The 26,165-nt window shown below is 41.1% G+C and overlaps 1 protein-coding gene across 2 annotated transcripts in view; it reads left to right on the plus strand.

Moving 5' to 3' along the window:
* The first annotated feature begins 2,268 nt into the window (after positions 1-2,268).
* The window catches only part of DNMBP (dynamin binding protein), a 96,768-nt gene continuing 72,871 nt past the window's right edge, over positions 2,269-26,165 (plus strand). The window contains exon 1 of one of the 2 annotated variants that reach the window (XM_070559391.1): positions 2,269-2,411. The gene's annotated coding sequence lies outside the window, so the exon portion shown is untranslated. Of the gene's footprint in view, positions 2,412-2,518; positions 2,829-26,165 lie in introns of those variants that run through there. The other variant, XM_070559399.1, reaches the window with a different exon arrangement.

The raw sequence follows: 26,165 nt of genomic DNA on the forward strand, positions 1-26,165 counted from the left end.
CTATATCTAAAGATGGTTCCCACCCCTGACTTTGGCCCTTATCAGACCAGATCCTGTCTATACCACAGAACACAGAAAATGTTTTCAGCGATTACTGTCTGAATTCTCCCAAGGACTGTTTATAACTTGTACCATAGGAGAGAAGTTAATCCATTACATGCAAATAAATGCCTAGAGCATTAGAGTTTAATTCTCTACGATCTAATCTATCATAGCAACTGGCTTATTTCCTTTACAGCACTCACCACACTCTGTAATTATTTGGTTTATCATTTGCTTATTTATTTACTGTCTATCACCCCACTCTAGAATGTGCACTCCACGAGAGCAGGGAGCTTGTTGTCTGTCTTGGTCAGGCTGAGTCCCAGATGTCTAGCACAATGCCTGTTGCATTGTAAATGTATGGGAAATCTTTGTTGATGAGTGAAAGCACGTTATCTTGCCCTTGATGATTTAGAATCTTTGCAATGCCCTAGGGCAGCAGTTCTTAAATGTTAGTGTACTCACTGAAGAACCATTCTCCAAAGATTCAGATTCAGTATCAGATCATTCTACAATTGACTCTTTTAAGTAAAAGAAAAATGTTGAGGTTGGGTTGGGTGTATGTTAAGACATCCAAAGTTGTCTTCCTTTTAAAATGAAATGCTTGATTTTATTTCATCTTGATTTTATGTGGCATACTTGACTCTATCCAAAAAACATTAGATACTTACATCAGCAGAACACAATATTGTGGTTAACCGAATAGCGACAATATCTTCAAAAATAAAGACAATAGATTTGCAAGGTTAATTACTTGTTCTTGAGGGGAAAAAAAGTCATTGTTTTACAGGCCAATGAAGTATTTGCTAACAATTTTGCCAAAACCCAGAACACTTACATTTTACTAGAAAGTTTTCTGCCCACAATGTTCACATGAATCAAAAAGCAAAGGAGGAAAACAGTAAGGCAGTTCCTCAAAAAATGAAACATACAATTACCACGTGATCCAGCCATTCCATTTCTAGGCATATACACAAAAGAACTGAAAGCAGGGATTCAAACAGTTATTTGCACACCCATGTTCACAGCAGCATTATTCATAGGAGCCAAAAAGTGGAAGCAAATGTTGGATGGAAAAAATTCACTGACAGATGAATTGATAAACAAAATGCGGTATATACATACAACAGAATATTACTCCACCTTAAAAAGGAAGGAAATTCTCACACATGCTACAATATGGATGGACCTGGAGGAGATTATGCTAAATGAAATAAACCAGTCACAAAAGGACAAATACTGTATGAGTCCACTTACATGAGGTACCCGGAGTAGTCAAATTCAGACAGAAAGTAGCATGGTGGTTGCTGGGCTAGCGGGAGAGAGGAACGAGGAGTCACCGTTTAACAACATGGTTTCAGTTTGGGAAGATGAAAAAGTTCTGGAGACGGATGGTGGTGATGATTGCACAACAATGTGGATGTACTTAATGCCACAGGACTGGACACTTGAAAATGGTTAAAATGAAAAATTTTATGTTACGTATATTTTACCACACACACACACACACGCAAAGGCAAAAGAAAGGAGAAACGATGTCTTGATGAAGATTTTGAAATAGAGGTTTCTCTCTGCTATGCATACATAGTGACGGACTTGTTGCATTCCTCAGAATCTCCTAGGTAGATCCCAGAAACTTAAGGCACAGAAATTCGCGCGACATACCAAGCAGTGTGACTTTGCGGCCGTGAACGCACAAAGGGAATCCTGCGAGGATTCACGAACGAGTTAAAAGCGTCCTCTCAGCCCTGCCCAGCTCTTGCATTCTGTTATTCTTCGCTTTTAAATTCTCAAAGACGTCCTGAGCAAGACACTCCTCAAGAAAAGAATGGGACAGACAGAAGCGATAGCTAAGTGCTGTGTGACTTGATAGAGGAAACTGCCTCAGGGCAGCAAAGAGGACGGCACCACCGACAGGAATCGAATTGGCCTCCTCTAAATGAAATTTTCACTTTCTTCTAGGTTGGAGGGCGGTGCGGGGGGGTGAGGGCGCAGCAAGGGACGAAAGGAATTTGCTGGTGGCCGGCTGTGCACGCAGGACCGAACGCCCCGCGAGCAGCGGAGGGTGCCTCAGTTTCCCCGGGAAGAGGTCCTCGGAGCGCCGCCCGCTCTGACGTCGCGGGGCGGGCCGCCAGGGGGCGCGAGCGCGGGGCCGGCCCGGGAGGGGCGCGCGGGACCGCGCGTGGCGCCCCCGGCCGCACGGGCCGCGCAGGCGGAAGCCCTGGCGGGAGGCGGGAGGCGGGGCGGCCGCGCTGAGTCACACCGGATCGACCCGCCCGCCGCTTCCAGGGGCGGAGGTGACAGCGGGCCCGGGCCGGGCGGCCGCCGCTGCCCGCCGCGCCGAGGGACCGCCGGGCGGCGGAGAGCAGGTCAGGGGCCGGCCGGGCGGGGCGGGCCGGGACGCTGCCCGGGGGCGGCGGGCGGAGGGGACCCGCGGCCGGAGGGACGCGCCGCGCGGCCGGGCCTGCGCCGCCCCTTCCCGCTGCCGGCCGGAGCCCCCGGGGGGCGGCGGGGCCCTCCTCGGAGTCCTCCGGTCCACGCCGCGGTCGGGCCCTGTGAGGTCCCGGGGACTCGGAGAGGCGGGTGGCCCGCCGTCCCAGGGATGCGGACGTGGGCTTTTTAAACGGTGTCAAGCCCGGGGCTCTTGCCCTGCGCCGCCCTGCCGCTCCGGCGAGGAGGCAGAACGTGAGGGCTGGAAAAGAATTCAGCGTGAGCCCAGCCCTCTTACTTTCCCGATGAAGAAATTCTCGCTTGCTCAAAGTCACATCCACTCGGTGTAGGAGTCCGTGAGTCTGGGTCAGGGAGGCACGGAGGGATGGTTTCCGAAGCAAGATAAGACCCGTTTGGCTAGAGATGCAGGTTTGGTCGTTTTGGAGTTTTGCGGTTACCCACGGATACCTGCATTCCTGCCGCCGGTGCTGATATCCGCCAGGCAACAGTTTCTCAAAGCGCTTAACCTTGGAAAGGGTGGCGATGCTGTTCGGTTGAGTAGAGGAATACTGGAGTTGAGCAAAGAGGCCAGGTCTGCTGCAGGTTAGGGGCTGTGGCGAACGCTTGGGCTATAGAGTTAAATTTTAAATGGAAAAAAAAAAAAACCCCACCCACTTTAAATGCAATCTCATTATCCTTTATTGTTTGGTTCATTTATACGACAATCAAGGGTACCGAACATTATTCTGTAATATTGGTGCAGGTCACTGCCTTTAGTTATATTTTACAGTAATCCTTTTACAGTAATAGGAGCATCTTGTGTTGAAACACTTTCTTTTCATAATTCATGATGCTGTGGTATGTGGCAAGCCAGTTGTAGCATGAATATTAAGGGTTTGAGCATAGTTGAGCTCCACTTGTTTGCATAGCTGAGTTACAGGGGGTGAGGATGACTGATTAATCCCTAGTTGTATTTTGCAAGAGTGCCGCACCTGACAGCATACTGGCGTGGTTTCTCAGAATTAGTGCTGCATTTATTATTCTCACAGCATGAATAGATTCCAGGGTCGGTGAGCAAGTTAGTTTATCCCTCGGCACCCACTTTTCTCTAAATTATTAAAGGATGTCTAAGACCTTCTTCCGTCTCTCAAGTTCCCTGATTTTGCATGTTAATTTGAAACTATGTCCCTTACTGTGACGACAAAAAGTTTCAAGAAAACAAGGGTAAAAAAATTCTGCATGATGCATAGCAAATCTTCACATTTGTTATTTGCAACTGCTTGGTCACTTTTCAGTGTTGGGCTCGTGTAAGTGAAAAGTGATTTTTCAAGTTACAGATACTTCAGTGTCGAATTCACTTAAATTCAGAGACTGGAATGGAGTGCTTTGTGCGTGGTGGAGAATAGCTAAAATCGGACCTGGAAATGGGGTCTGTGTAGCGCGCAGATAACTTTTGCAATAAGCCGAGAACATTCTGCCTCAGAAAATGTGATAAGATGTCTTTTATACAGTGTTCATATTGTGTGTATTTTCAGCTGAGATAAATAATAATAATCTTTATAGACATTCTGTCCAAGTTACTTGTTTGGTCTTGCATCCCCAAAGCAGAGCCTTTCCCACCTGTCGTTTCTTCCTTCCTGGCTCCTTTCTCCTGAGCACCCCTCTTACCTGCAGACCCTTTCACATTCCTCTTTCGTCCGCATTGCAATTCAGAGCCTCCTTCAAGCATTGGTTGAACTTACTCTACTTTTCCTCCTCTTAAAGAATACGGTGAATCATCATTCTTGAGTCACCATTTAAGAGCTAAAAACTAAGGGTAGGCATCCATTTTTAGAGCATAACGCAAGATTCCACCAGGCTCTGGTTCTGAAAAAGGGTTGAGTGGACCGTGCTTAGATTTTTATCTTCTCTGTGCTTGCAGACTGCAGTCTAGGAAGCCTCCAGAGCCAGTCAGCTCATTTATCTCTGCCTCAGAAGGAAACCGTTTCTGCATGGTGAATCTTCACAGGCGTTGTCATTCTCAGCCTTCCCAGTCACTGTATCAGTGTTGGGCTGAAATAAGCAAGAAGTGATTTTTCAGATTTCAGATACTTCAGTGATTTTTCAAAGTACGGGTAGTTTTGAAATTGGGGGAATTTTAAAAAAATAATAAAAACAATTAGAATAGAATGCAAAATAGGCTTTCCTACCTATTCCCAAGTATAAGGCTTGAATTATTTTCCAGGCTCATTATTCTGTTTCTGGAGTCAATTTGTGTGTTACCGACAACATAGCATTGTTGCAAGATTGTGTGGTCTGAAATTCTCAAGTGTGCTTGGTCTTCAGCTAACACATCCTTAAAATTCATTCAGAATACTTATGAAAAGTTTCAAACATCAGTTTAATTAATGTTAGTTTCTTACTTTGCTCACCTTAGGAAAACATCTGCACGAACTAATTTTTGCGATTGGATAACTTAGTCTGTTGGTCAGGCGTTAATTATGAGATATTATAGCAGTTTCTTGCCTGGAAAGGAAGAAAGGTCTAAAGCAGCAGCCATAAAACCAGATCACAGAACAGCTCAGTAATCAAAGAGCCGTTAAACAAACCAAGGTGTTAACTTTTGGTTGGGCACTTTATCCTTGATGCTGTAAGAGTCAGCCATAGGAGGTAAAATAGACAGAGAGCAGCTAAAGTGTATTATTTCATTTTTAGATTTGTAGGGTGTTCTAATTTGAAGGATGTGACCACCAAGAAGTGAGGCAGCACAGTGGAGCAAATAGAGCGTGTGCTGGGAGTCTGAAGTCTAAAGACAGGAGTTTTGGTCCTGACTTGTTCATTCATTCACCAAGTATTCATTGACCACCTGTATGAACCAGACACTGCTCTGGGTGCTGAGGATACAGCTGTGAACAAAACAGGCAAAGCCCTTCCCTCATGCACTAGACGTTCTAGTGGGCTGGAGGCAGATAGTAAATGAATATGTGACTGATAGATGGTCATGTGATCATAAGTGCTGTGGACAACTTTATTTATTTTTTAAGATATTCTTTTTCTTTTTTTGGTGAGGAAGATTGGCCCTGAGCTATCATCTGTTGCCAATCTTCCTCTTTTTTTTTTTCCTCCCTAAAGCCCCAGTACGTAGTTGTATATCCTAGTTGTAAGTCATTCTAGTTCTGCTGTGTGGGATGCCACCACAGCATGGCTTGATGAGCGATGCTAGGTCTGTGCCCGGGATCTGAACCGGCAAACCCCAGGGCTGCCGAAGGGGAGCGCACGAACTTAACCACTCGGCCACTGGGCTGGCCCCTGTGAGAACTTTAAAGAGGTGTTGGCAGGAAAGAGTACATGTGTGCTGGGGGATTTACTTTAGACACAGTGGTCAGAGAAGGCCTCTACCAGGATCACTTTTGATCTAAGACTTGAAGGAATTGAGGGAGTGAGTGGGTAGCGGAGGGAAGAGCAAGTTCTAGGTCCTGTTGCAGGAGTGTGTTTGGCATGTGGCAGGGATGGCAGATCACCTGGCCAGGCAGTGCCAGTGTGGGCGAGGGGAAAGCGGCAGCAGACGAGAGGCGGTGGGCATGGGAGGGGCACGCCAGAGCAGACCCTTGTGAGGATTTGGGCCTTTTCTGAGTGAGGGGGAGGCAGCCGTGAGAGGATTTTGAACAGAGAAGCTCATGATGACTTATGTTTTAACAGGGTTGCTCTGGCTGCTGGGTGAGACAGAAGGGGGACAAAGGCAGAGTCAGAGAGGCCTTCCCTTTCATACTAGCTGTGTGACCCTAAGCCATAACCCTTCTCTGGGCCTTTGTTTCCTCATCTGTAGAATAACCAGGTCCCCTCTGCTTCTAGAACTTTAGGATTCTAAGTAGTGTGGAATATTTCAATTGGGAGGCCAGAGGATTGCACACAAAGGGATTCTAAAAGAAAGTAGCATCAAATGACCTGAAAAGTTGTCACTGACCCGCTGTTAGCTGAATCACTCAAATCAAGAGGTAATCAGGTCTTTTCAGTCAGGTTGTCAGGTCATGAGAACAGAAACCCTGCTTCGTGAATATTCTCTGCTGATCCCTTTAGTACTGTGCTGATCCCTGAATTTTCCCTTCCTGCTTGAAAAAGGATGAAAAGCTGTTACTCATCAACAGAGCTGGCAACCAAAGTAGTTTTTGTTGTTAGGAAATTTGGAAACTTTGGGGAAGGAAACAATTGTAATTTTATATTTATCATAGGTCATTTGAATTCTTCTTTCTTAACATGCAAGGAGTCCAAAAGATTTCTTTTGTTTTTGGTTCCCTTGTCCCCTTCCCATTTACCTTATGCCTCATAGGTACTCATTCTATGCATTTAATGTGTTTCCTTTTGTCTGTATGGGATCTTTGCAAAGTGGGAATGTTTGTTTTATATGTATGTATTTTAAGTTCTAGTGCTATATCTCATTTTGCTTCTTTTTTCTCTAAGTTCTGTTTTTAAGATCCACCCATGTTTCCATGTGTACATCTCATTCTTGGTTTCTGAATGCAGCATTATACTCCAAGCTGTGTCCGTGAGCCAGTTGTACTTATCTGCTCTCCATGTGATGGGTACTCAGGTTGTCCCTACTGCCTAACACCACAGAGTTGGCTGCAATGAGCATCCTTATAAAGCTGTATAATATATTTGTGGGATATATACTTAGATGAGAACTGCTGGAATACAGGCTTGCGTGTACTGAATTTGATTAAATGGTGCCAAATTCCTGTCCACAATGGCTGCACCAGCCCTCTCCTGCCAGAAGCGTTTGAGGGTTCCTATATCCTTGTGTCCTGCCAACGCTTGGCTTTATCCAGATCTCTACCTTTTCTAATCTCATAGGTGCAGAGTGATGTCTTGTCATTTTGATTTGTATTTCTTTGTGAATGATTTTGAGCATCTTTTATACTTATAGCTTCTTCTGTAAATTACTTATTCCTATCTTTTCCCATTTTCTATTAGAGTTGCTGTCTCCACTGCTGCTGTTGACTTGTGGAAGTCATTAGATAGTACAGATATTCGCTCATTGTCACCTTTAGACTTTGCAGATATCTTCTCATTTGGTCATCTGTTAATTTTGTTTTTGTTGTCCTTTGATCAAGAAAAGTTCTTAATTTCAATGTAATCAAACAAATTCTTTGACTTGTATTTTATGCTTTTGGAGTTTTGTTTAAGAAGCCCCTCCCAATCTCTAGCTCACAGCTATTTCTTTAATTCATCCAAAGCCCCCATTGCACGTGGTGTTTTAGATAGGGATCCAGCCCCATTATTCTCCATTTAACTAGCCATTTTCGCCAGGGACATCTCCAACAAGATCCATCCTTTCCTCCGTTGAATCGGGGCACCCTGTTTCCCCCGTATGGTTTCCATGGATACACTGGTCCATCTCTAAGCCTCTCTCCTGTTCTGTTAGTCTGTCAGTTCTTGCTCCATTTTTTATTGCTCTGTTCTTATTATAGTGATTTTATAATGTGTCCTCATGATCGGCACAGCAAGTGCCCCATCTCTGTTTTTCATTTTTAAGTTTACTTAGCTACTCCTGGACCATTATTTTTCCCTGTACAATTTGGGATGAGTTTATCAAGTTCCTCAAAAATTATATATTTGGAGGAATTTTTATTGGGGTTTCATTGAATTTATAAGTTATTCGGGAGAAACTTGACATCTTTTTGATATTAACTCATTTCCTCCAAGAGCATGTAATGTGTCTCTCCATTTATCCAGCTCATTTTTATTTTAGGAGTTTTGTTTCATTTGGAACTAATTTAAAACTAACAGGAGACTTGTAGGATTTGTACAGAGGGCTCCTGTATATCCCTCACCTGGTTCACTCATGTGAGCGTTTTGTCGTATTTGCTTTATGACTCCCTCTCTGCATGTCTGTGCATGTTTTTTTCCTGATCCGTTTGAGTTCATTGCAGACGGCATGCCCCTTTATCCCTAAATACTTCATCAGCTCATTTTTAAGTCTTAAAAACTTAAAATTTTCTCCATAAAGGTCTAAGAGGATATTCTTAGTTAAATTAATTTCTAACTACTTCAGAGTTTTGTTGCTGTTGTGAATGTCTCTTTTTACTATTATTAGTTTCTAGTTGGTTATAGGTAGTTTACGAGAAATGGTATTGATTGTTGTAAGCTGATCTTGTGTTTCACAGCCTTGCTTTACTATTTTATTCAAATAGGACGATATCAATCCAGTTGCTATGCTAGTAGAAATCTTTGTCTTGTTCTCAATCATAAGGAGAATGAGTCTGAGGTTTTCCTGTTTTATATAATGTTTGTTTTAGGTTTTAGATGGACTTTTGTCAAGTTAGGGCGTTCTCTATTCCTACTTGACTGAGCATTTTCATCATAAATGGATATTAAGCCTTATCAAAAAATACTTCTTCAGGATTTGTCTCTAAAGAAATAAGATGACATCAGGCAGGCTGCAAACCAAAATCCTAAGCCTGTGCTATGGTTAAGTTTCAAGCAAAAGGAGATTAATGAGGGTCTTCAGTATTTCTGAACCCTATGTAGATAAATTTATGCTAAATGTCTCATGATTCCAATATAAGTTTATTTCACCATTAGGTCAGCTTTTTCCTCCTGCTGTTACGAGTCAGAATTTAAATAGCTGGTGTGCAGAGTGAGAGAAAAAGCCATATCAGCATCCTAACTGTAGTCATCAGCATGGTTGTAAATATAAGATATGTAAAATTATAGTTCCCTTACTCTGGGGATCAGGCTCTACTCTGGGTATAAATCTTACCTAAGTATATTTCACAAGATATTGAGATAGTTCAGCAGGTAGCTCCTCATTAACCGTAACTGCTAGGGTGTTGGCCAATTAATTCTCACGGCCATCTCTTTTGGTATATGGTTGGTTTTTTTAAACTAACTATTTTTTCCTAGTCATAAAAATGATACCTCTTCATTGTAGAAAATTTGCAAAATATAGAAAAACAAATCTTTAATCTTGCCTTTTAGCACCAACTAAACATTCACACTCCTGTTAAAATGTTGGTTATTTATCTTTCCGTGATCTTTGCGGGGGGCGGTGAAGGGGAGCATGTTTGTGGGGGAGAATGCACTTAAAATTGGGCTATATAATTTTGTATCGCCCCTCCTTTTTCAGAGTTAGGCCCTCAGCTCTTGTTTGTCTTGCTTTGATTGATCCTCTGGAAAAAACCTGGATTAAGATTAGTTTGTAGGGGTGGGGTAGGAGCTTGCTGATTACTTAGAAATTCCCAATCGGCTGTGCCTGACAGAGCCACTGTACACAGACAGCCGGCCTCGTTATCAGACTATGGAGCAGTCATAGTCCAAATGCCAACAGACCACAGACTAGCTTGGGGGAGGGGAAGTCTATTTGATGTCACGTTGCTTCAGTGCATTTAGCACCTTCCTTCTTTAGACCACGTTTGCTTTCATCTTTCAGAAAATGAAAAGTACGGAGAGTATAGTTATAATTTATTTACTTTTGACTCTGCCATAAACCCAACACAGTGTCTTGTTTCCCTAATCACCTTTTGCTAGCGTGATGAGTGGTGAGGGAGTGTGGTAAATTTATTGCTACAGGAAGTGACAGACTTCTTCGTAAGTTAACATTCCTAAATGCTGGATATTTAACATCCACCTGCCCTTGCTTCCTCCCTCCCCATCCCTTTACCCTGCTCTGTATTTTTCATTTTGCTGTAACATCTGTCACCTCCTAAAATGCTCTTATCTGCTTTCCCCATCCTTCAAGGGGGAAGTTCCTCACAGGCAGGAATCTGTTCACTGATAAATCCCAGGCACCTCGAGCATGCCTGGCACATAGTGTGCCCTCAACAAATGGAATCCATGGAGTGAATCAATCTGTAAAGAGGCAGCTCTGTGATGCACAGAAGAGAAATCTAATGGAGGGATGAGGAAAGAAAGTTCTCTTAGCCTCGTTTAAATGCATGGGTTCAGTGAACTAGTAGAATCCCCATTTCCTCCTTGACCTTGTCCGTGTAACCGGCAGCCCAGTCACAGAGCTCATTTCTCTACACCTGGTTTAGCTGCTCCTGCCGAGTCTATGGTTTCTGAAAGGGGCATGTGAGTGTCTGTGTTGCTGACAAGCACATGGTGGGAGAAGGGCCCTGAAGAGAATAGTCAATGCTGACGCTCTGGCGATGGGTTGTGGGCCCAGCACACACTCTGCATTGTTTCCCTGAGCGACTCTCTCGGGATAAACGATCTGCCCCATCAGCGGGAAAAGTTGCAGCGGCTGTGCCGAGTTGTGCTGAACTCCCCACCTCACGCCGTGTCCTCCCCTTTCCAGTTTGTTCTTTCCTCCCATCCCCAGCAGTGTGGAAACCTTTTGGCTTTTCTGTCATTTCTGGATCTGGTTCACAATTGTCATGAGGAACAGTTGTGCCGGGTATACCTGGTCACTTTGTTATAAAGCAAGGCCTCAAATCATATTAATAGCACTATATAAGGTGCTAAAAAAAAATACAGTTGCCACAAATACACCATCATGCTGTCCTGGAGGCCAATGCCACAGATCCCGTCTATCCGTGTAGACCATTGTTGGACCCATTGTCCTGAAATGCTGCTTTCGTTTATTATTCTACTGCTCGACACTTGTCATGACCCACCGCTTCCCCCAACAGATCTTAATCTCTGCTGCCCGGCTCTCAGGTCTGATCCAAGTCAACCTAAATGCTAATTTACTTTCATGTCCCCACTTTCTGCTCTAGTCAGACGTGTCTCTCTTTCTTTTGTACAACAATAATGATAGCGTAAGTATATTATTAATTATAATTATGAATATTTCTTCTTTCCATTTTACTGGGTTTTACTAACACTCTGAATTCAAATAAAAGGAAAGGAATATAAAACAACAGCAACAGGGGCCAGCCCCGTGGCTGAGTGGCTAAGATCGTGTGCTCTGCTTCGGCGGCCCAGGGTTTCGCAGGTTCGGATCCTAGGTGCAGACATGGCACCGCTCGTCAAGCCATGCTGAGGCTGCATCCCACATAGCAGAGCCAGAAGGACCTACAACCAGAATATACAACTGTGTACTAGGGGGCCTTGGGGAGAAGAAGAAGAAGAAGAAAAGAAGATGGGCAACAGATGTTAGCTCAAGAGCTAATCTTTAAAAAAAAAAAAAAAGGCAACAATAATATAATAATGGCAGCTAATATTTTAGCCAGTCATCATCCTAAATGCATTCTCATTTAATCGTCAGAATGATTTTATGAGGAGGGGGATGTCGTAATCCTCGTTTTACGTGTGGAGAAACTAAGGTACAAGTTGGTTGGGAAACCTGCCCTAAAGTTATACTGCTGTTAAGTGGTAGAACTAGAATTCAGACTCACGTCTGTTTATCTCCAAAGCCCATGCTCTGAACCAGCGTGCTGTAGTGGGCCTCAGGTAGGCAGGCAACTGGAAATAAGGAGTGACTGATGCCTGTTGCATGGTTCTGGAGGACTGTCCGTTTGCCTATGTGCCGCAGTGCTCTCCAGCGCTCTGTGAGTTGAGAGGAGGGGAGGGTTTGCCGGGAGCCGGCACTGCTCCGAGTCCTCTCCAGATCCAGCGGTGACTGCCACAGACGCTCAGAGACGGGAGGCACCTCAAAGAGGGAAGGGCTCTGATGCTGTGCTTCCAGGAGTGTTCTTTGGCTTTTCAACCTTTCTCCTAATGAAGTGTGTAAGATTTGCAAAAATGAATAAAGAATAATACAGCAAACATCCATGGAACCAACACTCAATTTGAGATCTGTGAAGCTGACTTGATTTCTATATGCCACCTGCCTTTGCCCTTCTGTAGACCCTCTGGTTCTAATGACTTAAAAAAAATTCCCTTTTGTTTACATATGACAATACCATTATAGTCATCTGAAAAAGGCAGTGATTCCTTAATATAATCAAGATTGTTTCAATATATATATATAATCAATATAGTTAATGATGAAAATTTTCCCATTTGTCTCATTTTTTAAAACAATTGGTTTGTTTGAATCAGGATCCAAGAAACAGGCACACATTGCATTTAAGTTAATGTGTTTCTTAAGTGGCTTTTTTTTTTTTTTTGGAGGAAGATTAGCCCTGAGCTAACTACTGCCAGTCCTCCTCTTTTTGCTGAGGAAGCCTGGCCCTGAGCTAACATCCGTGCCCATCTTCCTCTGCTTTATACGTGGGATGCCTACCACAGCATGGGTTTTGCCAAGCGGTGCCATGTCTGCACCGGGATCTGAACTGGCGAACCCCGGGCCGCCGAGAAGCAGAACCTGTGAACTTAACTGCTGTGCCACTGGCTGGCCCCTTAAGTGGCTTTTAATTGATAAATTCCCCTTCCTTCCTTTTTCATTTTAATTTTTGATCACAGCTTATTTTGTTAAAGAAACTGGGCTTTGTCCTGTAGTTTCCCACATTCTGGATTTTTTAAATGGCTTTTGACGTAACTGTACTGACCTATTGTGAGTTAACTTACCCTTTTAATCTGTCAGTCACTACAGGAGGTTCCAATTACTCAGCCTCCATAAATAGAAAGGATTCCCTGGCCGCATATAGTTGATCTGGCCCGGAGGTCATTTCTGAGGAGTCTTCCAAAATGTCCCAGGTGACAGGGAATGACATTATCAACAGCAGACCATCTCTATTTAAACCATTTTGCCTTAGAAGGAATTTTATGACTTCTATTTGGCAAGGCATTGTCATGTTCCCTAGAGTTAGGGGAGAGAACGGAGAAGCGAGCGAGCAGTCTGCTTTTCTTCCTTTAGACAGTGTTTGTTGCTTTAAGGATTTCTAGGGCTCAGTGCCAGAACCTCCTTGGGATATTCTTGTCTTACAGTTAGATCTGCTTATCAGGAAAGAGAATCCCTGGCGGGTCAGGTAAGAGGAGAATGAGTTTACATTAAACCAGACTTTTGTTAGTGTCTGTTGGGGTCCTGTATTCTTGAGCAGCTAGCTGGACTGTGGAGCATAATACGATGTACATGATGTTTTCAAACCCGCAGTTTTCATCACCTGTTCTTTTTGCTGCCACTGTCTAAGATGTTGTTCGGTAATTATAATAATATCTGGACTGTAGACATGAAGAAGTCCAATTTTGTTTTATTTCTTTATTTTTAGTCTTGCTGCCTTGACCTGCTAGTCAGTTGTGATAGTTCTGCAGGGTAGTGTGTCAGTATTGAAGGAAAAAGATTGAAAATTGTTGAAATGTGAAGCTATGTTTGGATTTATTTATTTAGTGATTTGAAGGTTTTAAGAATAAAGTTTCTCAATCTTAATATTTTCATTTAGTTTTAAACCCAAATGGTTAATAAGCCAAGGCTAAAAATCTAACCTAAAATGAGAAAGACATTTAATAAATTTACTGCAACCCTATTTATACTTTTATTATGAGGCTACTTGGTTATTTTAAGTAAAAGCTTTGCTTTAGTTAAAGGCATTGATAACAGTAAACTAATGAAAATCTTCATGGTGAATTTACAAGTATGTCCATTCTTAGAGTCCATAAGTGGGAGTCAGCCTTGGCCAATATTCTCTTCTGGTGACTCCAAATGCTTAAAAATTAAAGTATTATTATTATTCACAATAAAAGTGTTAATCAGAGGTGATTTGCTAGTTTATTCTTCCTTACAGTGATCAGTTAACAATAAAAATAAGCATTTCGTATTCACACCTGTTCACAGTAGCAGGAACACACACGAGATGATGTGTTTGAAAGGCAGTCTGTAGAAGTAATTGTATCGTATTGTAAAGCTGTAGGGCTCTGCAGAGAACTGCCAGTATTTTGGTGAGGCTAGAGCTTAGGGTGTATGGCTAGAGCTTAGGGTGAGGCTGAACTTGGGCGGGACCAGGTCACGATGAACTTTGTATGATCTGCAAAAGAGTTTTAGATCCTTCCTACAAGTGATGGATGGGAAGCCCTTGTGGAACTTCACTTGCAGTAGAGAATTAGGAGATTTTGTATATAAAAAGATAATCCTAGTTGCAGTGTGGAAAACAGAAGAGAGGCAGATGAGGCTGGTGGGTAACCATTTAGGAAGCTATTGCAGTAGTCCCAAAGAAAACATGGTGACACTCTAACGGTGGCAATCTCAAATTCGTAAATTTCAAGCCCCAAAGAACAATTTTTAGGAGGGTGATATGTTTGAAGGATTTAACTGTCGTGCCAACGGTTTTCCTAGAAGTGCACGATAATTTTTAGAAGAGTAAATAAATTAATTTTGTATCCCTCTTCTATCCTTGGAAGGCATTTGGCAAAGGTTTTCTTGGACCCATATACAGGAATTTCATTTCTAAACTGCTGCCAAATCTTTGTGGGTCTGTTATGAATACCCAGTTCATTTAGAGCTTAGAGTAGAGGGGGATGTCAATTGCTTTGTCCTTGTGACCAGTAACCACAGAGTCACATTACTCCCCCTTCCTCTCAAGAAGACAGTAGCAGTTTTGAGTAGTGAGCCCCGCCCAGAAGTTGCTGCCTCATCCGTATTATTTATGTTACAATTGGTCTGGGTGGTGATGACTCTTCTCCTCCTCCTCCTGCATTATCATCATCACCATTCTCATAGTTGACATTTACAAAACATATGGATGCTTACTATTTGCCGGGAAGTGTATTAAATGTTTTGCCTACATGATCGAACTTAATCCTCATAACACCCTCTGAGGTAAATGACTGTTATTATCTTCAGTTTACGAATGAGGAAACTAAGGTTCAGAGGGGTCTAAGTAACTTGCACCAAGTCACATAGCTTGACAAGTGGCAGCCAGAAATTGAACCTAATTCTCTCTGACTTAGAGTCTGGGCTCTTAACTGTTATGAGTGTTGTTATTACTTAATACAATTTAGTAGCAATTATGATTTCTCTCTCTTTTTTTTTTTTTAAAGATTTTATTTTTTTCCTTTTTCTCCCCAAAGCCCCCCGGTACGTAGTTGTGTATTCTTCGTTGTGGGTTCTTCTAGTTGTGGCATGTGGGACGCTGCCTCAGCGTGGTCTGATGAGCAGTGCCATGTCCGCGCCCAGGATTCGAACCAACGAATCACTGGGCCGCCTGCTGCGGAGTGCGCGAACTTAACCACTCGGCCACGGGGCCAGCCCCTATGATTTCTCTTTTTAAATTTGCTCTTTTCTGTAGACCTGCCCAGAGAAAGGCCATGTAATCAAACACTGTATGACCTACCCTCCATCTGCAGCTCAGATCAGGTGAAAAACACAAGTATGGACCATTTTTAAAGCATGAAGTGCAGGAAAAACTTTGGAGGAGGAGGGACAGAATGGGGAGGCTATTTAAATTTCTAGTTTTTTTCTAGGTAGAATATTCGTGTATGCTTTTACTAGTTTGCCTGAAGTATAGCAATTTCTGAAATAGAAGAGACGCTCATTTTAAAAAATTGAGATATAGTTCACACAGCATAGAATTCACCCTTTTAAAGCGTACCATTGAGTGGTGTTTTTTTTTTAAGCATATTCACAGAGTTTGCAACCATTACCACTATCTAATGCCAGAACATTTGCATTGCCCTAAAAAGAAACTCATACTCATTAGCAGTCATTTCTCATTTCTCCTTTCTGAGACACTCGTTTTCAAACCTGTTAAATACCAAAACACATTCCAAAGCTATGAAAAAGATTTTGAGAATATCTATCCGCAATCTCCCTCTCTTTAATGCAGATAATAATAGCTAACACCTGTGTAGTGTTTGCTATATGTAAGGTGTTATTCTAAGTGCTTTGCATATATTTACTCATTTAAGTTTTACTGTGACCCTATAAAGCAGGTTCTATTATTAAAATCATTTTACAGATGAGGAAATTAAGGCACAGAGAAGTTAAGTAGCTTGCCTCAAATCATCTAACTCTAATATGGGATGGACTGGGATATAAATCTGGACAGTCTGGCTTTGTAGTCTGTGCTCTTAATTATTACATATGATTTAAGCTGATCATATTTATATTTGAAAAACAATATGAAGACCTTAAAACATTATGCTAAGTGAAAGAAGCCAGTCACAAAAGACCACATATTATATGGTTCTGTTTATTTATTTATTTATGTATTTATTTTTGAGGAAGACTAGCCCTGAGCTAACATCCTGGCAATCCTCCTCTTTTTGCTGAGGAATACTGGCCCTGAGCTAACATCCGTGCCCATCTTCCTCTACTTTATATGTGGGATGCTGCCTCAGCATGGCTTGCCAAGTGGTGCCATGTCTGCACCCAGGATTCGAACTGGTGAACCCCGGGCCGCTGAAGTGGAACGTGTACACTTAACCACTGTGCCACTGGGCCGGCCCCTATGTGGTTCTATTTATATGAAGTGTCCAGAAAAGACAAATCTATAGAGACAAAAAGTAGATTAGTGGGTTGCCTACGGCTGGAGGTGGGGTGGAGTGGATGGGGATTTACCTCAGGTCTTTGGCCATGGTCTGGGTTGGTCATGCACAGGGCAAGACTCTGTGAGGCCTGACACAGAGTGTCTGCTGTACTGAGAGACAAACAAAGAGACCTGAGGGTGCACAGTGCTCAGAAATATTGGAATTCTAGTCTTAGCCAGAGTAGAGAGACCTTGATAAGCACTTACGGAATTCATTTGAGGCTCCAGATCAGACAACTTTAGGAATGAAAACAACACCCTAGTGTACAGGGCATACCTTAAGACTAAGGACAAAACCAAAATAGATCCACTCTATGTGGTATAAAACCAAGCCTACCAGGATAAAGAGGATCCAGTAATTTAACTGCTTGTCAAACCAAAATTCAACACTCATTAAAGGAAGATAACATAATCTGGACCATCTACAATATATTATCCACAATGTTTAGCATACAATAAAAATTATTAGAATAGAAAGAAGTGAAAATCTCACAAGCAAAAATGTGACCCATACTATAGAGAAAAAGAAACAAGACATCAAGTGATGACCCAGATAATGGATTTAACACATGATGAATTTAAAACAGCTGATGTTGAGATATTTAAAAGCAGAGATGGACATAATGAATGAAGAGATGGGAACATCAGCAGAGAAATGGAAGTAGTGAAGAGAACCAGTTGGAAATTCTAGAGCTGGAAAAAATATTAACTGGACTTAAGAAAGCATGAGGGACACTGCAGAAGAAAGGGGCCAGTGAACTAAAAGACAGATAAATAGAAGTTATCCAAACTGACAAGCAGAGAGAAAAAAGATTTGGGACAGGGGAGAACAAAGCTGTAGTGATGGTGAGATAATATCAAGTGGTTTAACATATGTCTAATTGGAGCCCCATAAAGAGAAGAGGAAAGATGAGGAAGAAATATTTGAAGAAATAATGACCCAAATTTAGTGAAAAACATCAGTCCACAGATCCAAAAAGGTATATGAAGAAAACTATACCTAAGCACATTGTAGTCATCTGCTGAAAATCAAAAACAAAGAAAAAATTCTTAAAAATAGCCAGACAAAAAAGATGTATCATGTATGTACAAGGGAACAAAGAGAAGAGTGATAGCTGACTTCCCATCTGACATAGGCACAAGAAATGGAACAACATCTCTAATGTTTGAAAGAAGAAAAATAAAACTGTCAATTCAAAAATACTATATTAAGCAAAAATATCCTTCAGAAATGAGAGTGAAATAAAAATATTTGCAGATAAACTAAAGCTGAGGGAATTTGTTGCCAACAGACTTACAATGTCAGAAATACTAAAGGATGTTTTTAGGCTGAAGGGAAATGGTGCCAGAAGGAAACGCAGATCTATAGAAAGGAATGAAGAAGACCAGCAATGGTAATTGTGTAGGCAAATGTGAAAGACTGTTTTTCTTAATTTACTTAAAGAACAACTGATTGTTTATAACAAAAATGGCATTGTCTTATGGGGTTTATAATATATTATATTAATTATCTATTACTGTATATCAAATTATCTCCAAAATTAATGGCTTGAAATAATGAACATTTATTATCTTACAGTTTCTGTGGATTGGGAATTCAGGAGTGGCTTAGCTGGGTGCTTTTGGCTCCGATCTGTCATGAGTTGCCATCAGCATGTTGGCTGGGGCTGCATTCATCTGAAGTCTTGACTGGGGCTCCAGGATTTCTGTCCAAGATGCTGACTCTCATGGCTGTTTGCAAGAGGCCTCAGTTTTTCACCATGTAGGCCTCTCCATAAGGCTGCTTGAGTGTCCATACAACCTAGTCTTGGAAATCACACACTGTCATTACCACCACATTTTGTACGTTGGAAATGAGTAAATAGTATAGCCCAGCCTCAAGAGGAGAGGAATTCAGCTTCTCTCTTTGAAGGGAGCAGTATCAAAAAATTTGTGGAGGTACTTTAAAGCTACCACAAATATGTAGAAGTAATATATATGACAACAATAACACAAAGGACAGGATGAGGTGGCGAATGGAATTATACTGTTGTATAGTTCATACATTTTATGTAAAGTGGTATAATATTAATTTTAAGTAGACTGTTATAAGTTGATAATGCATATTATAATCCCTGGAACAGCTACCTGAACAATCCAGAGGTACAGCTCAAAAGCCAGGAGAGGAAATGAAATTGAATACTAAAAAATATTTGATTAGCCCAAAAGAAGGCAGGAAAGAAGGAACAAACAAATGGAACAAATGGAAAACAAATGTCATAAATGGTCTAAATATTTTAATTCAAAGTCTACATGATCAGACTTAATTAACTTTCTAAAGGAGATGCACTTTAGAAACGTCAGACAGAGAAAGACAGACACTGTGTGATCTCACTTATGTGTGGAATTTGAAAAAAAGCCAAACTGGGAGGAACAGAGAGCAGAATGGTGGTTGCCAGGGGCTGGGGAAATAGGGTGATGTTGGTCAAAGAGTACAAACTGCCAGTTATAAAGTGAGTAAGTCCTGGGGATCTAAAATACAGCAAGATGACTATAGTCAACAATATTGTATTATATACTTGAAAACTGCTAAGAGAATAGATTTTAAATGTTCTCACAGCAAAATGAACAAACGAAAAACTGTAATTATGTGAGATGATGGATGTCTTAACTAACCTTATTGTGGTAATCATTTCACAATATATACATGCCAAATCATCACATTGTATACCTTAAACTTACTCAATGTTATATGTCAATTATATCTCCCTAAAGCTGGGGAAAAAAAGAGATGTATTTTAAACATTAGGCATAGATACGTTGAAATTTAAAAAAAAAAGAAAAAAGAAAAAGATATACCATGTACACAGTAAGCATAAAAAGCTGACATGGCTATATTAATGTCAGAGAAAGTAGACTTCAGGGTAAAGAATATTGCCAGAGATAAAGAGGGACATTATTTTATTTATTTATTTATTTATTTGAGGAAGATTAGCCCTGGGCTAACATCTGCTGCCAATCTTCCTCTTTTTGCTGAGGAAGACTGGCCCTGAGCTAACATCCCTGCCCATCTTCCTCTACTTTATACATGGGACGCCTACCACAGCATGGCTTGCCAAGTGGTGCCATGTCCGCACCCGGGATCTGAACCAGCGAACCCCGGGCTGCTGAAGTGGAATGTGCTCACTTAACCACTGCGCCACCAGGCTGGCCCCCAAGAGGGATATTTTATTATGATAAAAGGGTTAGTTCATCAGGATGACAGAAAAGTTCTACATGTGCATTAACCTAATAATGGAATTTCAAAATACCTGAAGCAGAACTGACAGAATTAAAGAGAAAAATTAAAAAATCCCAGTAAGAGTTAGTGATTTAACACCCCTTTCTCAGTATTAATAGAGCAAGTAGATAAAAAGTCAGCAAGGATATATATGATCTGAATGATGCCATCAATCACCTTAACCTAACTGACATTTATAGAGTGCTGGTCTCAACAACTGAAGGATATACATTCTTTTCAGGTGCACTAACGTAGACTATATGCTTGGCCATAAAACATCTCAATGCATTTAAAATAATTAATACAGAGTATGTTTTCAGACCACAGCAGAATTAAACTGGAAATTAATAACAGAAAGATCTTTGGCTATTTGGAATATTTGGAAAGTAAATAACGCATTTCTAAATAATCCATAGTTAAAAGAAGAACTCATGGAAAATGAGAAAATATTTTTAGTTGGAATGAATGGAAGTGAAAGCATTATATCAGAATATGCGGGAGGCAGCTAAAGCAGTGTTTAGAGGGAAGTTCATAGCTTTAGGTGCTTTTATTAGAAAAGAAAGGTTTAAAATCTGTTATCTAAGTTTTCATAGGAATGAGAGAAAAAGGAAAACAAATTAAACCTAAAGTTAAAGGAGGAAAATAGCAAAGATCATGGAAGAAGAAATCAGTGAAATAGAAAAGAGGCAACAATAGAGACATTTAACAAAGCCAAATGTTGGTTCTTTTTGTTGAAAAGATCAACAAAATTGATAGCCCCTAACAAGATTCAGAAAAAAAAGAGAGAAAACACAAATTTCCGATGTCCTTATAGATCATACAGATATTAAAGAGTTAAGGAATATTTTTAATACCTTTATGTCAGCAAATTTGACAGCTTGCATTAAATGGACAAGTTTCTTGAAAAACACAGCTTACCAAAACTGAGACAAGAAGAAATGGAAAATTTGGATAGCCCTATATCCGATAAAAGGTATTGAATTTTTTATTAAAAACCTGTCCTTGAAGTTCTCCAGGTGCAGATTATTTTGCTGATAAATTCTATCAAGTATTTTTTTTTTTTGAGGAAGATTATCCCTGAGCTAACTACTGCCAATCCTCTTTTTGCTGAGGAAGCCTGGCCCTGAGCGAACATCCATGCCCGTCTTCCTCTACTTTATAGGTGGCTTTTTGCCAAGCAGTGCCATGTTTGCACCCCGGATCCGAACCAGTGAACCCTGGGCCACCAACAAGTGGAATGTGCGAACTTAACCACTGCACCACCGGGCCAGCCCCCATCAAGTATTTAAGAATGAAATAATACTAATCTCACACAGATTTTTTCAGAAAACAGAGAAGGAAGGAACACTTCCCAATTCTTTATGTGGCTAGCCTAACCCTTATAGGCAAATCTGATAAGGACTTTTAAAGAAAAGAAGGTTACAGACTAATATCCCTTGGGGACATAGGTGTAAAATCTTCAACAAAATAGTAACAAATCGTAATTTGCACTATATACAGAGCATAGTACATTATAAGAAGTAGTAAACCCTATCCCAGGAATGCAAGGTTGATTTAACATTTGAAAATATATGTAATTTGCCACATTAATAGAGTAGAGGAAAAAACATGATGATCTCAGTAGATGCAGAAAAAGTATTTGGTAAAATTCAACACCTCTTCGTGATTTAAAAATATAAAAAGGCAAAACAAAGCAGTAGGCAGAACTGGAGCAGAGTCCTGAACTGTGCCCTCCCCCCTTCTCTGCAGGAATCACTATGATCAGACGTGCTAGCTGCTCACATGGCCCAGCAAGACTCTGTGCCGTCTTTAGGACATAGTTGATTAATTGGCTTGTGCTTGCATGCACTTGCTGTTTGCTAGGAAATTAGTATTCCAACTTACATCAACCACCAGATACTGCTGTTAGTGTCTGTAGCAATTTTGTAATCTTATTATTAAAACATCATCTCTGTTCTCTGTCATGGCCGTCTGTAATATAAATGTCCCACCTGTTTTCTTTCTCCCTTTCTCTCGTCCCAGCTACTATTCATGTTTCGCTCCAATTTACAGGTTTCCATATAGATACATTATTTTCTTCACGTCATACTCTTGCCCCTTCTTCTGTCGGAGATCTCTTTTAAATCAGACGAACCTTTCCATTGTTGAATTTTAGGTTTGAACATCCCAATTTAGGATATTAAGTCCTTCTCATTAACACCATCTTGAGAATCAGCCGTTCAGTGGGTTTGCTGTGTCTTGACATAACTCTCCGGTTCGTCTTGAAAGGAAACTACCAGAAGATTCCATAAATGCATTTTCCTTTCAAGTCTAGTGACTGTAGTTTCTATAAATGGCAAGCGTTAGTTTTTGTTATTTGTATAAAGCTGCTTGTCCCTGTTTTCCATGGTCGCGGAGGCTGGTGCTTCTTAAAATGATCATCACCTACCGAGAATGGTCTTAGTTGTTTTTAACTCTAATTGCACAATTTCTTTCCTCCCTATTTTTCTTCTTCAGAATCTTTGTTTTTTTCTGTATTCCTCTCTTAAGTCTTTCTTCCAAAATATCAAGAACATTAAAGATAGGCCGAAGGGTAGAAAAACTCCTCCTGCCTTTTTTAATCTTCTTTAGCAGAAAAACTAGCTTGTACTTGAAACAGATAAAGAAAAGAAACAAGACGCCTACCTTTCAGATTCTGTAACATTTATCCTCATAGCTTGGAACACTGGGTTAATAAAGTTTTTGGCCTATCCTGGAAACTGTCCTAAAAACTGCCTGTTTTCACATGTTTGTTGTGCTCCCTGTTATCTGCAGCCTCACCCTAAAATTTCATTTTATGTTTCCCCTTAATCTGCACTTCTGCAACTGCTATCGTGTGTGTTATCTGGGCATTTGTTACAAACACAGCGTAGTGGAGCTGTTAATTTTAATGTGTCGCTAAGCTGCTTAGCTCAGACATGTCCGATGTATTTACTTATGAGTCAGTGATTCTTAAACTTCCACCCATAATTGAGATTGATGCATGATATAAAATGTGAGCCCGAGAGAGTACTTAAGGAGCACTTAGGTTGACCCATTTGAAAATGTATAATTAATGTAAATTTCCTCAAACTTGGTAAATCCTGAAATATTAATCTTGGGACCTTCCTCCGCTAGTGCAATTTTGTCAAAAAGACAAAATTGATGTGATTTATAAGCATTTTTTTAAAGTAGCTTAAAAAGGAGGAAAACATCAGCTTAACGTTGGGGTGGGAGGTGAAGGTGGAATCCTTAAGTTAGTTAAGACAGCTATACCATAAGAGTCAATCCTGAAACTAACTTAATTTAAATTCTGTTTTTTGTAAAACAAAAAATTATAGAGGTATTAGGGTGTGTTAGATGAGAGTTTTTTGGTTTAAATCCCGAAAAGGACTAAAGGGCCCTTCCTTCATTGGCTGAAACTCTGATAAGCATCCTGCTCCATCTGCTGAGGTTGTTATCTTGCAACTTGGGATAACGTTTGAAAGAAGGACAGTTTATGATAGCAGATTCCTTTCCTTTTCTACCCTCCTTTCTCTGATCATCTCACCCAAGTCAGAACAGGCTTTTCATTTTCTCTTACAGTCCAACATTCCGTAACCTGTTTAACCAAAGTACACATCGTGAGTCAGTGCTGCTGTCGTCTGTGGGCGGGGAGGTGGGGGCGGGGTGTGGTTCGCGCGAAGATGCTGGTGAAAGAGGACACATTGGCCCGGGCCGTGCTGCTCGGCCTCATGGGGGCGCCGTGATCAAGATGGGCTCTACTTTTCCTCTTCATCCGTTCCTAGTTCTCTGAGTGGTCACCTGGCGGTGACTGCTAACTTTCTGTCCAAAATGAACTCCAGTGACATAAACCAGAGGAGGAAATGTTGTTTTCCTAGCTTCTCCCATTTCCTTCCTGAAACAGATTTAGACTTCAATTTCTGACACCTCTTATCCTTCCACACAAAGGAAAGAGACTTATTTTAAGCCTATATTGTCAAGAATAAGAGAACCTTGCAATTGCTTTTGAGATTAAGTATTGCTTCTTACTGCTAGGAGTTCAAATTTTTTAAATGGATTCCCATTCCCAGAAGGTAATGTTTTCTGGAGAGTTCAAAACATAAGGAAATTTCCAGATGCTCATGAAAGCATTTTTCTTTGAAGGAACCTGTACTGGAGAGTCCCTACAAGGGGGGACTTCCCCAGCTCTTCTCAGATAGGCAGAGATGTACCTGCTGGTCCAGCGCTCCCCTTTCGTAGGAGCAAATGAGAAAGGAGAAACTGCAGTCTATCCTCTTTAAGTTAAGGAAACTCCTTCAGGAATTTTGTTTCTGGGATCCCAGAATTTAGACTTATACTATGAATTGGGAAACATTAGGAGGAATGTAGAAGGTGTCACCAAGTGCTTTTTGAAAACAATATATTTCCAGAACTCTTGCACATTGTGTCCTACTTTCTTGGTAGTAAAATAGATTGCTTAGAATTTCAAAACAAGAATTTGGAGTCTGGATCCTATGCACCAAATCCATCAAAAGTGGGGCTAATTTTTTGGTAGGGGAATCCCGGCATCCATATTTTTCTACATGTTTTTTAAAGCCTTCAAAATTTATATCTCTAGTTCATATCTCTCACCTGGATTTAGAATGGTAGATTTAGGAAGCTAATTTTATAGTTTTCTATATTCTCTGTTCCCATTTTTTTCATGCATAGTTCTCATAAATCCTAAAAATCCTTTTGGGCATGTATCCATTAGGGGCCCAGCAGAATATAGAAGGCACGCTCAAATTGGGTAATTTGAGGAGCTCCTACTTAGAATGGAGTAGACAGGTTTAGGGAAAATAACAAAGAATTGTACTGTACCCCAGGGCTAGCAGGAGAGCTCCACAGGCCTGAAGGGGCGGGGAAGTGGGTGGTTACATGAATCAAGAGAATGAGCTGTCTTAAGGGGACCTTCTGACAGTAGCTGTGCCGTTTAGTAGAACAGCACAGCCAACTCACAGCCCAGGAGGGAAGGAGCCAGGGGAATAAATACCCCAGCCTGACTGCCGCTCTGCCTTCAGATCTCCTGCTGGTGCCACCCATTGGCTGAACCCAACTGGAGGCCAGAGGCAAGAGCGCCTTGACGCAGTTCTTGTGAGTAGAGCGGAGAAGGATGGGAGACAGACCTAGGAGGAGAAATGGAAGACACCAGCACGTGCTGATTGTCCAGTGTCCTCACTCTGTACCAGGTTCAGATCTTCTCTCAAAAGGCTGCCTTGCAAACTACTCATTAAGCTGTAAAAGTTTATAGTGTGTGAGGTCAGGAGATTTTTTAGTAAAATATGTCCAGACTTGTAGTTATGTTGCTTATTAGAAGTTACTAAAGTTTCCCAGGCTGCCTTTCACATTCTCTCACATTTTAGGACACACATTTGAAAAAATCTTTTTTATTGCGGTAAATATATATAACATAGAATTTACCATTTTAACCATTTTTAAGTGTGGCATTAAGTACATTCACATTGTTATGCAATCATCGCCACCATCCATCTTCAGAACTTCCTCATCTTCCCAAACTGAAACTCTGTACCCATCGCCCCCTCCCCTTAGCCCCTGGCAACTACCATTCTTCTTTCTGTTTCTATAAATGTGACTGTTCTTGATATATCATTTGAGTGAAATCACACAGTATTTGTTTTTTTGTGACTTAGCATAATTTCCTCAAGGTTCATCCGTGTTGTAGCATGTGTCAGAATGTCCTTCCTTTTTAAGGTTGAATAATATTCCATGTGTACGTGTATACCACGTTCTGTTTATCCATTCATCTGTGGATGGATGCTTGGGTTGTGTGATATACATTTTAAAATGTTATTTTATTTCTGAATGTTTGTTTTCTTGAATACATTCACTCTTGTGGCTGTAACTTTTGCATGTTCAGTCTGATGTTTCAGAATCTACAAGATGATATCAGAGCAAGGGCTCTAGAAGCTGAGACATGAAAGGTGGAGGTGGGCTTGAGCAGGAGAGGCATCATTTGGAGGAAGCAGAGAGTGGGGAGTCTTTAAATATCTGGAAAGACAGGGGGACCCACCATGCGTGAAAGAAACAGCATGTAAACAAGAAACACATTCTGGACAGCAAGTGCTTTGTGG

Source organism: Equus przewalskii, chromosome 1 (genome assembly GCF_037783145.1).
Source record: "Equus przewalskii isolate Varuska chromosome 1, EquPr2, whole genome shotgun sequence".
In the NCBI taxonomy this organism is placed as follows: domain Eukaryota; kingdom Metazoa; phylum Chordata; class Mammalia; order Perissodactyla; family Equidae; genus Equus; species Equus przewalskii.